The sequence below is a fragment of the Eptesicus fuscus genome, chromosome 9 (assembly GCF_027574615.1).
Source record: "Eptesicus fuscus isolate TK198812 chromosome 9, DD_ASM_mEF_20220401, whole genome shotgun sequence".
Taxonomy (NCBI): Eukaryota; Metazoa; Chordata; class Mammalia; order Chiroptera; family Vespertilionidae; genus Eptesicus; species Eptesicus fuscus.
The window spans coordinates 21,367,195-21,382,307 of NC_072481.1; the positions used below are offsets into that span (position 1 = coordinate 21,367,195).

General features: G+C 47.1%; 1 protein-coding gene across 1 annotated transcript in view; it reads right to left on the minus strand.

Moving 5' to 3' along the window:
* CSMD2 (CUB and Sushi multiple domains 2) overlaps positions 1-15,113 on the minus strand; it is a 545,662-nt gene that overhangs the window by 400,036 nt on the left and 130,513 nt on the right. The window lies entirely within an intron of this gene.

Below are 15,113 nucleotides of genomic sequence, written 5' to 3' on the forward strand. Positions count from 1 at the left end.
TTCTTACTCCCAGGTGTGACCCCAACCATCTGTGACTGTGCACACCCTCGGGCTGGTGCCTGCCTCGCTGAGGTCAGCTGGGGTGACGTGCATAGTGGAAAACGTAACTGACAAAGCAAGGACTGCTAAGCCAACTGGGGGAAAAACATGCACAATTACATAACAAACAAAGAATGAATGCTCAAGTATTATTAAGAGCTCCTGCAAATTACTGAAAAGGGGAAAAAAATTCAAGTGACCCAAGAAAACAGGCAAAGATATACACAGAAAATTCACAGGAAAGGATATACAAATGGCCAATAACTGGAAGGATGCTCAGGCTCTCTGACAGAGCAATGTGCGGTGACCATACACTCTGGCTAGACTGTCCCCCTCCCCACTGCCCCCGTCTAGGACACACAGTACCTGCCCAAATAAAACTCGGCACAGAGGGAGGAAAGAATGTGCAAGGATGATGAGCAGCCACACTCTGTTAAGCTTTGGCTTCCTCCCTCCTAGCTTGTGGCTTCTCCACAGAAATCTCTTTGCCCACAGATCCTGCCACAGGTGTGTTGATTCTGTACAGATCAGCTCTCAGGGCACAACACACGGGGAGCAAACAGAATGTCTCGGCAGCGGGTGGATCCTCATTGTCTTGGGGCTACTGACAACCAGGCAGACAAGAGGGCTGAGCCAAGGCCGCCCCGCCCCCATGAGGAAATAGAGGCGCTTGTACACACTGGAAAGGAAGGGGTTGCCCACCCAAGGGGCTGCTCCAGGAAGAAGACTGGAGTTTCCCAAGGGTGCCATCTCTGGGTAGAATGGGTTTGTGCATCTCTCCTGGAAGATCAACCTGGAGAACTCATGGAGTCAATTTTGGGAATCAACTTAGAGAAAACTAGAACTGATTCTATCAATCAGAAAAGAAAAAAAAAAAGAGAGACAGAGGGAGAGAGGGAGGGACTGTGGGAGGGAGGAAGGAAATCACAGCTAATATTTATCGTATCTGGCACTGTGCTTTGCGTGTATTATCTCATTTAATCCACAGAACACCCCTTTGGGGGAGTTGTCATTCACACCTGCAGAAACTGACATTCAGAGTGATGAGTCAGTTTCCCAAGGTCCTGTGCTGGGTCAGTAATTAACGGTGCCAGTTCATCAGAATCCAGGTTCCGTGCTCTGAACTCTCAGGCCACACTGCATCTCACTGAGGCCTGGGTGTGTGCAGGGCTCCACCCAGACCCAGAGGGGCAGTAAAGATCTGCAGTTGAATTTCCTGCTCATTGGTGTCAGGCCCAACAGGAAGGCCTTGGATGGCTAGCAGAGCAGGGACCATTTGATAAATTGGGACCCGGCTGGATGGCTGGGTGGGAGAAGCCACGTCATGACCCATCGCCCAAAGATGATTTCCAGTCCCTGCCGCTGCCTGCGTGTCCTTAGTAACGGCATTACTATTCTCCTCTTTCTGCGGCTGCTCTGATTAATCTAATTTGCACATGTGAACGAGAAGCTGGTCTGATCCATTTAATATGTTGGGACCGCATCCAGCTCATTTGCATGGTGGGTCTGGCCAACAGAGGTATCTCCTGTTCCCTGCCTTCCTCCCCTCCTTCAGTCCGCCCTCCCACCAGGCAAATTCTTGCTGAGCAGGCAAATGGTGATCCGTGCTGTTGCTTTTAAGTCTTAAAACCCATTAGGAGTGTATTAGCAGACGTGCTGAGAGCTCATTTGAGTAATAAAAATCTTTTTTGTGCGCAGCTAATAAAACAGAAGAAAGAAAAGAGAGAGAGAGAGAGACGCTTGGACAGGGAGAGAGAGCCCCTGTTAGGATGGAATGCTGAAATCTGTCTGCACAATTATTGGGACTGGGCTCCTTTGCTTTGGTGATGCTGCTGGAGATGGGAGGAAAATGGAGTGAAAACTCAATGAACGCCTTCTCTCCAGCAGCCCCCACCCATCAGTGGCAGCAGTCCAGGGAGGCAGGATGGGCATCTCATCAGCCTCCGAGGTGCAGCCTGGGGACCCCCAGTGGCTGGCTTCTGCAGTTATGATCAGGAGTGGCTACAGGCCCAGAGAACAGTCACCTTGTCCAGGTGTCCCTCCGCCTGCACAGCTGCATTAGCCCGGTCCTGCCCTCATGCCAGGCTGTCTGAGCGCAGCCTGCAGGATTTGAAGATTCCCAGCTGGCAGCTCTCGGATCCAGTTCTCTGCTTCTCCCTCTGACAGCCTCAGCTCGCCCAGGTGAAAGGGTTCAGTCCTGTATCTGGTACCTGAAGGACCAGCCACATGATCAGTGGCCACTGCAAAATGGAAATGCAGGGCCCCTCGTCCTAACATGATGAGGTATTTCAAGAGGGCAGCAGCGGAGCATTAAACCAAGCTTAGGCCCTTCCAAGTGCAGGGCCCTGTGCCATGGACAGGACACAGGCCTTTGAAGCCAGCCCTGGGTACCTGCCAAGTACTCAGTTATTTGTCATTTGGGTGTAAATGCCCCCAAAGAGTTGATCCTCCATTTAAGAAAGTCCAAATATCTGGGTCGAATAAACAGTCCAGATTCCCAGAGTCCCCTTTCAATAGACATTGAAGAATAGGCTTTGGAAGGCCCTCTATAGGCATGTCGTGTCCCAGGCTCCCTGATGCCTCCCTCTGGCTAGACCTGGTCCCAGATGCTCCAGTGTCCCCTGATGGCCCATTAAGGCCCCTAAGCCAGGACTTATCTAAGTCCTTTTGTGTGACTCTATGAAAAAGCAGCACAGAAATCCTCTTACAGCTAATCCCTCTGAGAACAGGGGCTAAATCCACAAGAATGCAAAGCTGGAGGAGCAGACAGTGCATTTCGCGAGCACAGGCAGTGGGAAGGGTCTTTCCTGGGACAAACAGAGATGCAGGCTTGTGGCAGGCTAGGCGGCTTTGAAATGGGGTCTCAACGCTGGACTTGCATTCACAGGGCTACTAGTCACCAGATTCTTGACCTTGAGCAAGCCCTCACCTTCTCTGAGACTCCCCCCCAGTCCTTTAACATGTGAATGAGGGCAACGGAACAAACATCCAAGAACAGTCATCACAGCATTGTTTATACTCAAAAAAAGAGAGAAGGAAACATAGTTGCCCTTCAGTGGAGTTTTACTAAGTTCAATGCTGTTATCAGTACAATGCAACCGTTCAACAATGATGCCACGAAAGACTTCTTTTGTAAGGAGTCAAGTAAAGATACACTTTTTATTGCTCTTGAAATCCACCACAAACAACAACGAAAGGAACAAAAATATAAAGAAGCGAAAGCTGCATCTTCAGTGAAACAAGGAAAAGGTCCAACCACAAGCCGCGAAGCATATTCATCACACACTGCAGAATGTGGACCTCAATGAGGAGGAAGGTTGAGAGCATCCTCATACCTTCAGCAAAATGCAGGTTTCCTTAAAGTATCTAAGCCCCAGAAAAGCTTCGATGAACTTGTGATGAGAGTGGCAGGATGTCAGAATGAGGCTGGCCATGGGAGAAGTGGGTATGTCCTGCAGAGACCCACCAGCACTGCAGGTGGGAACGGGGGCGAGGAGGCAAAAAGAGAGGCCGCCCTGCCTTTCTACTTGGTCTATGGCCATGTCTCTATCCTGTGGAGGCTGCAGAGCAAGGCTTTGGACGAGTGAGGCATCCATCCCCAAACCAGCACACAGAGAAATCTTGGCACAGAGTGAATAGAAATGCCGGATTTAGTGAGAGGATATCTGAGCCATAAAACCTGGCCTGCAGTGCAGAACCACTGAGTTCATAATCCCTCATTTTCCAGGCCCCAGAATTCTGCACACTATTCTTTGGCAAATATTTGATTTGATAAAAAAAAAAAAAACACACCAAAACACAGAGATAATTAGTAGGAAACTACTCAGTGAAGTACAAGTAGAAATAACAAAATTTTTAAGAGAGAAATTAGTCAAGTCAAAGGCTATGGGAAATATACCTCAGAAGAAATTATCAAAGGAAACAATATGAGTTCAGAAAAACATGGTTCTCTAGACTCAAAGAAATTATAGATTTTTTAAAAAGAAGTTCAAAGAAGAGTTTCGAGAATCGAAAAGGGAAATTAAAAGATAAAAGACATGAAAGGTGAGCATGCAGAGCAGGGTAAAGAAAAAAAGAAAGATCACAGTGAAAGCAATTGAAGGAGGAGGAAAGGAAGGAGGAGGAGAAGGAGGAGGAGGACGATGAGAAATGAATTATGTCTGAAAACCCATAAGAGAAACTTGGCAGGCAAATCTGAGAAACTTAAATAATCAAATGGAAAAGATAAAATACACATGATTATAGAGAAGATCAGAATACTGACAAAAAGACCCACACATGCATAGAGAAAAATATATAAAGATATAATCACTGAAAACATCCTGAAATAGAGGAAGTTAAATCTGAAGATTAAAAGGGCACCTGATGTCTCGGAAATATAGAAAGACATTCTGGAGAAGTTACAAAATTTCAAGGAAAAAGGATGAATCATATGGGCTTCCAGGCAGAAAACCCAAGCTCAACAACAAAGAAGTAGGTCTGGTTAGCTCTAGATCAATGCAGTCATGCTCTCAGGAGAATTATTGTTAAGAATTGTATACCCAGTGAAGTTGTCATTTAAGTATTTACACAACAGGAAGGCTCTCTTCAGCATGTAGGAATTCAGAGAATACAACACCCATGAGCCCTTTGTGTTAAAAGTATTTGACAGTGAACTTCAGCAAACCAAGAGATCAATCAAAATACAGACCTCTGGAACATAAAATCTGTGGTAAGAAGACTGGCGGTAAGTGTTAAATCCTTTTATAAATTGGAAGCCAAGATAACACAACTGTGAGAACAATTGTACAGAACAGAATATAGTTATAGGCCTTGGAAGGTAAAAATATTTTAAAAATTTTAACCAGGAAAAAGAGGTTGAGGGAATGAGAACAAGTATAAATACACTAACCTCCTCCTCTTTCAAGGTTCATAAAAAATGCAAAAACAGTAACAATAGAAAGAATAATGACAAATTTCCCAACCTGTGTCCTTTCATCTTTGTTTTTAGCTTAAGAGGAATATTTTAGGAACTAATGTGTATGTATCTGAAGTTCAATAATTCCTTCAATTTTTCACCATCTGTTGAATTCAAGTAAAATTTTCCAAATGTAAACATAAAACCAAGAGCATGCAGCAATCCCATTTTTTTTTCTAAAATTCTTTCTTTCATTAGCTTGTTATCTCCGTGGGTAGCTAGATGGCAATGTTAACAATGATTTACTTTTGGATTGGTGAAATTTTGCATTTGCAATTGTGCTGTATCTCTTTAATGTTTATAATAAACACAAATCATTTAAAAAGAGTAAGATCATGATTGCTTTTTACAAGCTGATGTGGTGGATCGATACCAGGTCTCTCCTTATAGTAGTGGCAGGCACCAGCGCTTTAGGCTCTCTGAGTTCAAGGCCCCCCTTGTCTATTAATCCCTCAGTGCCTCAGTTTCCTCTCCTGTAATAGAGGGACAATAATAGTCTGCGGTGCCAACCTTAGAGAATAGTTTGGAGGAATAAGATAATGACCATAAAGTGCAAGGAATATAAGTGCTTAATAAATGTTATGTTCAGAGCAGCCACGGAGTCTCACTGCATGCTAATAAGAAGTGATTTGTATGCTCCCTCCTGTTCTCCACATAAATTTAAAATGTCTCCATGTTCTTTGGGGAACAGCGGCTGATTGCTGTCTTTAGGTCTTCAACTGTTGTGAGGCAGAGCTGTTATTAAACATGTAATTAGCAAAGGACCTAATCTCGTGCATGGGGATTCTGTGGCCACTCTGAATTGTTATATGAGTATTGCCACATAAATATGTTCTTGCTACATCTGTTAGCTGGAAAAAAACTTTAAACCTTTAAAAATATTTAAGTAGTTCTTAAACAGTATATGCCCCTAGATGACAATGGGGGATGGACCACACTTTTGTAAAATGGGTCCCGGGCCAGCAGTGGGCAAGGTGAGGCAGCAGGAAGCACATGTGGCTGGGAGGGGGTGGGAAGTGGGGAATGGTCAGGGTGGTTTAGCCTCTCCCTACCTATAGAAACACCACCTCTGGGTCTTGGCCCTCAGCCTGTAAAGGTAGAAAAGCTGGGGCCAAGGCTCAGGTGAGTTCCAAGGGAACACTCCTGCCTTTCCACATCAACTCCCTCTCTTCTGCAACTTCCATTCCCCCCAATCTCTCCCCAGAAACACATACATGCTCATGTGCTTGCGCACGTGCACATACACACACACATTCACGCACACGCTCTTCTCCCAGGTACTTAGGGACTGGAGAAGAATTACCCTCAAAGCAGCGCTGAGACCTGTGGGAATTACATCTCCTTCTTCCCTTTTAGATGCTAACAGAGGAATTGGATTTAATCTCTGAAGACAAGTGCTCGTTTCTAGTGGAAAAACAGAGGCTTTGATTTCCACGAGATAAGATCCCTCTGTGGTAACAGAGTTTTGTGCCTTTCTGTCATTGCTTTTTACAAGGTGACTAATAAATAATCCCCATTACACAAACACAGCCTGCATCCATCATGCCCAGACTGCAGGCGCTGAGGGATGATCCCTAATGGCTAATAATAATAGCTACCATTTATTGATTGGGCGCTGGGTGCCCGGCACTGAGCTAAGCAGCTCATGCATTATCTTCACAAAGGATGCAGTCTCTCCTCTGCCTCTTCCTTCCCTGTCGGTGTGGCTGAGGCTGCCCTCAGCTGCTCCAGCTATTTTGTTCCTTCTCAGTAGATACCCAGGTCCCCTCTGTGGGGAAATGCCTGGAGGCAGCCCCCCCCCCCCTCGACTGGGCAGTGAAACAGAGCTACATTCTACCTCTTCCTCGCCAAGTCCTCTGTCACTCCAATGGGCTATTCCAGATTGGCCTTTCCTCAAACAGAGCTGTAAGAGTCAAGTCTCAGATTAAACTCTGAGTGAAAGAACTCTGGTTATAGGCCTTTGGGCTGACCCAAAGGAGGACAGCTATAGCTTGTATCTGCCCAGCACTCTGTCTTCCCCTGGGAGAACTGCCCCACTTCCATTCCATGTGGCTCTGTGCAGACTGTCAAACCACACCACCTGCTGCCTTCTAGCTCATCAATATGGCATTTCACCTCCAGTCCACTGTGACTTCTCTTGGGAACATTACATGACCCAAGCATGGCCAGTAATAATTTTTCCATATGGATTCCATCTGGTTGTTGGGAGGAATGGGATCTCTCTCATTCCAAGATCGTGTAAGCCCAAAACTCCCAGAAGCCATCTAGTTGCCACATAAGAGAGATAAAGTAGAGGCTCAACGATGGAGAGAGCCCCAGCAATGCTGGAGCCAGCTGTTCCTGAAGCCATCCACATCCACACTTTGAACTTCCTGGGAACCTAAGCCAATAAATCCCCATTCCTGTTTCTTTGAGTTGACTTTCTCTCATGCACCACCAAAGGAATCATGGGAGTAAGTGAATTAAAGACATTTTCATTGGAATCCAGCCAGCTCACCAGAACGTTTGGAGGAGTAGCTTTATCTAGTAACCAGGGCCTCCTTTGCCAGCTTCATCCTTCGTATACATACCATATATCCTTGACTCAAGCATGCCATCAGTAATGACATGCACTGTCAATTTAATTCGAGCTTTGGGAAAAGAAAAAATACACATGAACTGCATTTGTTGGTTGTTTTAAGATTTGTCTATTTCAGAGGGTTAAACTATTGGGTGAAGTGTAGGAGAGCAGAGAGTGCATCTGAGAATCAAGGAGACATCAGCTTTCCTTGGGGCTTTTCAAGAAGGGAAGGTCTGAGGGGCCCAGGTATTGCTGTGACCTGGGCAAATACAACCTTAATCCCATTCAATTCTATAATTCCCAACTCTCCACACCTGGGAGCTTGGTGGCTTCTGAGAAAGGGCTGGGCACCCTGTCTGGTTCTGCACTCACCAATCCTCACTCTCCCACCCTCTTCCCCAGCAAATACCTCTTCCTCAGTTCTGGCTGGGCTGGGCTGGGCAGCTCAGGTCTTGTATTATTGGCCCTTCATCAGTTACCCCTGAAGACAGTGCATGTGGGGAGGCTGTGACATGGCACACTCTCCTACCACTTCCCATCAGTGGCTCTTCCTACTTACATGGGCAACCCATGAGCCGAGTCTCTGTTTAGGGAAAACAGTCTCCCAATAGGGAAGCTAATGAGACCTGAGATGAAGAAATATTCCCTGAAAAACACAAAGAGCCCTGACAGAAGTACGTTCAGCTAGAAGTGCCCTCTCTGCCTTGGCGAAAAGGCTATGGGAGGGTGAGCAATCTACTTCCTAGGCAGTGATGGGTCATGTGCTCATTTCTGGCTTGGGCACTTTATGGGGCCACCTCTGATGGCGGAAATCCATATAGGAGAAGATATCCTAGGGGAAGAAAAGAAGACTTTTTAAAAAAATATATTTTATTGATTTTTTTTTTTACAGAGAGGAAGGGAGAGGGATAGAGAGTTAGAAACATCGATGAGAGAAACATCGATCAGCTGCCTCCTGCACACCCTCCACTGGGGATGTGCCTGCAACCAAGGTACATGCCCTTGACTGGAATCTAACCTGGGACCTTTCAGTCCGCAGGTTGACGCTCTATCCACTGAGCCAAACCGGTTTCGGCAAAAAGGAGACTTTTAGATGCTCCTAAAACCTCACTTGCCAGGAATCCACACACACACACACACCTGTCTGATCCATGAACCCATAAAGCTCCTGTAGGCTTGATCTTGCCCAGGTCCTTTATGGTCCTAAACAGGGCAGAGAAGTGATTAGAAGGTAGAGTACAAATTAGCTATGTGACCCAATATCATGAACCAAGGGGAGCCTGCTGAGCTGGAGCCTCCCTTGCACTCCCCAGGTGCCCTGATGTATATGACTGGGTTCCTGCCTCAGTTTCCCTGACAGCTCCCCTAAGACTAGAACTTTATCTGAATCTGGTCACCAGGGCTGGGAGGCTGATGTTCTGCTAAGTTTGGATAGTCTTTCTTCCGTGGATGGTTCCTGCTCCTCTGGCACCTCGGCTATGCATTACAGTGAGGACCACACAGCCCCTTCCCGGGGAGAAGAAGAAATCATGCACACCATCTTGATGCTGCCCCTCCCTACCATTCAGTAATATCTTCCCTGATGCCTGAGATCAGCAATGACAAAAATAGCAAACATACCACCATTGCTGTCATCCACTCCCATGCAGACATCACTAGCTGATCTCTGCACTCTTCTCAGCAATTCTAGATGTGGCCGCAACACATGGTCCTTGCAGCCACAACCCACTGACTGATACTGGCTTTCAAACTGAGATACATTTGCACCTTCTGCCAGATCCTTCTGTGGCTCCCTGCCCTTTCGGCCCAAGCTATCTTGAGACCGAGCCAAACCTGACACCTCTGGGACAGTCCTCCCAGGCTGCACCTGATTCCCTCAATCCCTAACTGGGAGACAAACACCCTGCCTCCCAGGAGGGGAACCCTGCACAGTGAACCTGCACAGTTCTGTGGCCTCTAGACCCTACTCACACCTGCTCTTATTGTTCCAGGAGCTCCAACCAAGGGTTGCTGACAGGTCAAGTGTTTATATTCCATCCATCTCACCCTGCTCTCATGACCTGACTCCAGCTCACCATCCCACACTGCTTCTGCAGGATTTTTTTCTACAGTGCAAATAGCATAGGAAGATAGTGAGCAGCTTGGGCATCCAGAGACTCAGGAAGCAATTGTTTTGGGCCTTATCTCTCACCCCCTGGTGTGTGATTACTGCTTTATGGGCTTGTCTGTCTTACTTGGTTGTGAGCTCCTGAAGGCACCAAAGGACCTGGTCTTGTTTAGTTTCATTTTTCTCCTAATAGCATAATATAAGATGGAATGAATGAGCCACCATTCATTCTTGGGTACCCATTCAGGAAGTTCATGCTCTCTACTTCACCCATGGGCCTCCAGCCATGTCCAGGGTGCAGACATGACCATTTCTAGGTGGAGCAGGACACTGCTCAAGGCTGAGAGAGTGGAAGCTCCCATGGAATAAGAAAGCACTGATGAGGCGGTGAGTGAGCATCCTCCAGGGAGCCAGAGGGCCAGATTGGCTCTAGTATGGACACTATGAACACTCTGCTAGCTCACTGCCTCCAGAAGATCTGCATCTAATCTGAAAAGAGGAAGGCTCCAAGGACAACAGAGCATTCTGGTGTATAAGTGGTACCCAAAAGTGGGCCCTAGCATCTGAGGCCAGAAGTACAGCCAAGATGGAATGCCGGAGACAGGTCTGCCCCTACCTGAAATGCTCTCTCCTGACCTCAGCCTCCTGGGAGTGCCCACTCGGAGACAAGAGAAAAGAGGCCCTCCTGACTCAATCCTTATTGAGTGTGTGTGTGTGGCGGGGAGGGGGGTACGTGGCAATGGCCATGGAACAGCTTCTGAGAAACATGTTCTGCTATGATTCCTACAGTTGCTGGGATACTGGTGACCCCCTCCCCCCCACGATTGGCCTCCTCTGCCCCCTGTTGGTGAACCATCTTTATCTGTCCAATTGGTGAAGCATTATTTAAAAACGTTAATATTCAGTGTTGAGAGGGTGTGAGGAGATGGGTATACAATACTGGCAAGAATATAAATCTTTCTGGAAAGCAATTTGAAACCACCCACCAAAAGTCTCAGAAATGGCCATGCCCTTATAGATTTATTCTGAAGAAATAATCGGATGCACCCAGTGATTTATGTACCGGAATTTTTCATTGCAGTATTATCTATCATAGGGGAAAAGTGGAAACAAAACACAGGGGGTTGGTTAAATAATTATAGCAATATAAATACTACTATATATCATTCCAAGTCTGTGCACACATATACACACAACATCTGGAAGGATAAATAGCAAGATATTAACTGTGGTCATATCTAGAGGGTCGGATCGGAGTAGCTTGTAATTTTCTTTGTGCCTTCATGCATTTCTCCCATTTTCTCCTATGAACATGTACTACTTTTATAATCTGTAAAAGCAAGGCATGTGGTCTTGAAAAAACCCCACAAAAAAACGGCTGTCAGTTTGAGTATAAATTGGTTGACTCTTTGAAAAAAACCTAGAGATCTCTCTTAAACCAACAAACAATTATGCTCTGTAAAGCACGCAAAACCAAATCAGAATTCCGAACCGTGCTGCAGTCCTCTTGCACTTGTCAGCCAGCGGCTCCTACTCCAAGAGGGCACAGGAGACCTGGAAACCACAGCTGTGTGCATCTTCCTTCAACCATCCTCTTTCCACACCTTCCTTCCGATTAACCTCCCCAACCACAGTCTGTGTGCAGGCACGCAGCTATTAGCATTAACCCTGTTCTTATAGAGGAGGAAATGCAGGTCCTGAAAGGTTAAGTGACAAATTCAAACTTGTCCCCCCAGGAAGGAGTGAGGATGAGAGGCCCCGAGGAGGCCCAAGAACCTTCACTCCAGGTTTCCTGTCTCCAGCTCCCTAGTCACCAGCCTTGCTGTGCTGCCTCCTATCCTCTGGAGCGTGTGGATGGGCAGAAGGTCCTGTCAGTCAAAATGGAGCAGCAATGCTAGGCCTCAGAGCTAGGAACAGGACCTCAGTTGAGTAGGTGGGCTTTGTCCATCTGCAGGCAGTCTCCAGTGGTCTGCCACAGGGCTCTACCATTGTCTTGTTCTGCTCAACAGAACTAAGCAGAACAACAGGTGTAGGTACAAAAGAATATTTCTCAACTAGTCACAAAGGACTTTGCCATCCCTTTCTCTCCTTTCCAGCAAATGCCTTCTCAGTTTTTAAGCCCACCCTCATCTCTCCTATGGTAAAAACAAAGCCAAACAAACCCAGCACCTCACTTATCGTTCAATGTCTCTAAAGAGTCGTCTAGATACTACTCATCTCTGTTTCCTCACCTCCCATCCGTGCCTTGGCTCCCTGCAATGGGGGGTGAGGGAGCCCTCCGTGTTAGCCTCTTCCTCTTTCTGCCACGAGTGTCTCCCAGGGCTCCAGGCTCTGCTCATTGCACATCCCACTGGGACTGCCTCTCCCTGGTTACTCATGCCCTTTCATGGTGCTAACTACCACTCTGTGATGGTTAATGTTACATGTCCACTTGACTGGCCACGGGTACCCAGCTTAAACACCATTGCTGGGTGTGTCTGTGAGGGCCTTTCTGGGTGAGGTCACCATTGGACTCAGTGGACTCAGTAAAGGAGGTGGCCCTCCCAATGTGGGTGGCATGACCCAACCCCCTGGGGTCCTGAATAGAACAAAGGTGGAGGAAGATGAAATTTGCCTTTCTCCTGCCTCAATGCCGCGCTGAGACATCTCCTCTCACCTCCTGCCTTTGGACTGGGATGTACACCATTGGCTCCCCTGCTTCTCAGGCCTTTGGACTTGCTCTGAATCACATGACCAGCTTTCCTGGGTCTCCAGTCTGCATACGATGGGACTTCTCAGTCTCCATAATCATGTGAGCCAATTCCTCCTTTTAAATTTATATATTTTTAAATATGTATATATATACACTTTAATATGTATATATTAAATATGCACACAGACACAAACAGTTGACTTTGAACAACACAGGGGTTAGAGATGCTGAAAATCTGTGCATAACTTAAATTGGCTCTCTGCATATGTGGATTCCCAACCACAGATAGTGCACTTTGAACAATGGACTTTGAACAATGCAGGTCCACTTATATGTGGACTTCTGCATATAAGTGGACTCATGCAATTCAAACCTGCATAGTTTAAGGGTCACCTGTATGTGCGCGCGCGCACACACACACACACACACACACACACACACGCTATTGTTTTAGTTTCTCTGGAGAACCCTGACTAATGCTCACAGATAAGCCATTAACTCCCAAATCTATTATGAGTATCTTTCCTAAAACTGCTTGAGCTCCTGCGACATTCTAGATCTTCCTTTTCTTTCACTGAAAATAAACTATAAAGTCCTGCTGATTTCACTCCTGAATGACAGCCCCAGCCTCGCCTCTCCCTCCCCATTGCCACTGCCATTATCCAGCTCAGGCCTCATCAGCTGGCACCTGGACTGCACCTGGACCGAGGCATTGTTTTCCTAAGAGGCCCCCACCTCCCATTTTGAACCCTCCAATTCATCCTCTCCTCAGCAGCAGAGTGATCTTCCAAAATATCTGACCATGCCACATCCTATTTCTAAGAGCCCATCAATGGCTCCCCATCGCCTACAATGTCCAGATGCTTAACATCTATGCAGGCCTCTGTGCTCCAGATCCTGCCTGTTTTTATAGTGTCATCTTACCCCTTCCTTACCTTCTAATTATTATTAATTAACTAGAGGCCCAGTGCACGGAATTTGTGCACTTGCGGGGGGGGGGGGGAGGGTGGCACAGGAGGGTCCCTCAGCCTGGCCTGCACCCTCTCGCAGTCCAGGAGCCCTCAGGGGATGTCCGACTGCCACAGAGGCAGGAGAGGCTCCCGCCACCGCAGCTGCGCTCACCAGCCATAAGCCTGGCTCAGGGCTCCTGCGTTGAGCGTCTGCCCCCTGGTAGTCACTGTGCGTCACAGCGACCGGTCACTCGGCTGTTTGGTTGATTTGCATATTAGCCTTTTATTACATAGGATTATTAATACTGAACCTTGGAGCTCTTCACACTCCCCATCTGGCCTCTGGCCCCCAGACTTGGCTCAGGCAGCCCTTTCTGCCTGGAAGGCCTTCCTCTCCCCTTCTTCACTCCTCCCTAGCTCACTGGCCCTCTTCCTTTAAGACGCAGATATGGTGGCCCAGCCCCCAGGAAGAGCCCAGGCAGAGTTATGGTCCACAACACCCTACCGTTGGATTCTAATGACAATGCCTACCATCTCCTGAGCATTTACAATGGGCTAAACAGTTTTTCTGCATTCTCCTATTTTATCTTCATTATAACTCTGTAAGGTTAGTTCCACTGCAATCACCAGTCTATAAATGAGGACAGTGAGGCTTAGAGAGGTTCACTGACTTCCCCAAGGTCACAAAGGTCATAACCAATGGAGCTGGATCTGAATCCAGGTGGATAAATGCCAGAGCCTGCCACACCCACTCAATGATTGGTTTCTGCGTCTCCCTCTGTCTCAGGAAGGCCTGGTATTTCCTCTCATCCTTTAGGTCTCTGCTTCCTCTAGGAGGCCTTCCCTAGCCCAGCCACCTTAAGTCTGGTTTGGACACCCATCCTCTGCGCCCCCACAGCCCCCATAACCTCCAGCATAGCCCTGTTCACTGTGCCGTGACTGCTGGCCTGTCCCCCAGCTGGACTGGGAGCTCCATGTGGGCTCAGGCAAAGACTACTTTTAATCACCAGTGAATCCCCACCGCCTTGCACTATGCCTGTAATTCCTGATCAAATCACTGCATGCTTCGCTTCCTTCCCCACCAGAGGCTGAGCACTGGTCTAATAACCTGTCTAATAACTTCCAGGTGTAAAGGTGGGTGGAAGTGGACTGGAGTCGAAACTGTCCAAAGTCTGGAAATCAAGTAAACTGGGCATTAGAAGTCCTAATTTCCACTTGTTTTGGGATGATGTTTTTAAGTGCTTTCATAAAAAAAATAAAAAAAATTAAAATGCTGTCCATGGGCACCTTCTCATGAGTCCACCCTTTCTCCACCCAAGTTCTCTGGGCCTTTCCACCAGTTTTGTTTACTTTTTATTTCCAATAGTGAGTGAAATGTCTATAAACATTTTCTGAACGACTAAATGAGTTGAATGAAAAGAAATAATCTAGATGTCAGGAACCTGAGTGTTAGAACCGGTTCAGCTACTAACAGCGAGACTATGGACAAACCACTTTGCTTGGCTGGGGTCCGTTTCTTCATCTGAAAATTTGGGAATATAGGCTGAATGATTCAGTTTTCTTCTAGTTATAAAATAGTCTATCAGGGTCTATGTCATCTGGCCCTGTGGCCTCTGCGATTCTGCCTCCTATTCACGTCCCCCCACACTCATCCCCTTACTCTCTACTGCTTCCTGAGCATGTCAGGGCCACCTCAGGGCCTTTGCACACGCTATTATTCCTGCTGCCTGCAACAGTCTTTCCCTAGACACCTTCTTGGCTCACTCCTTCACCTCCTTCAGGTTTTCACACAAATATCACTTTCTCAA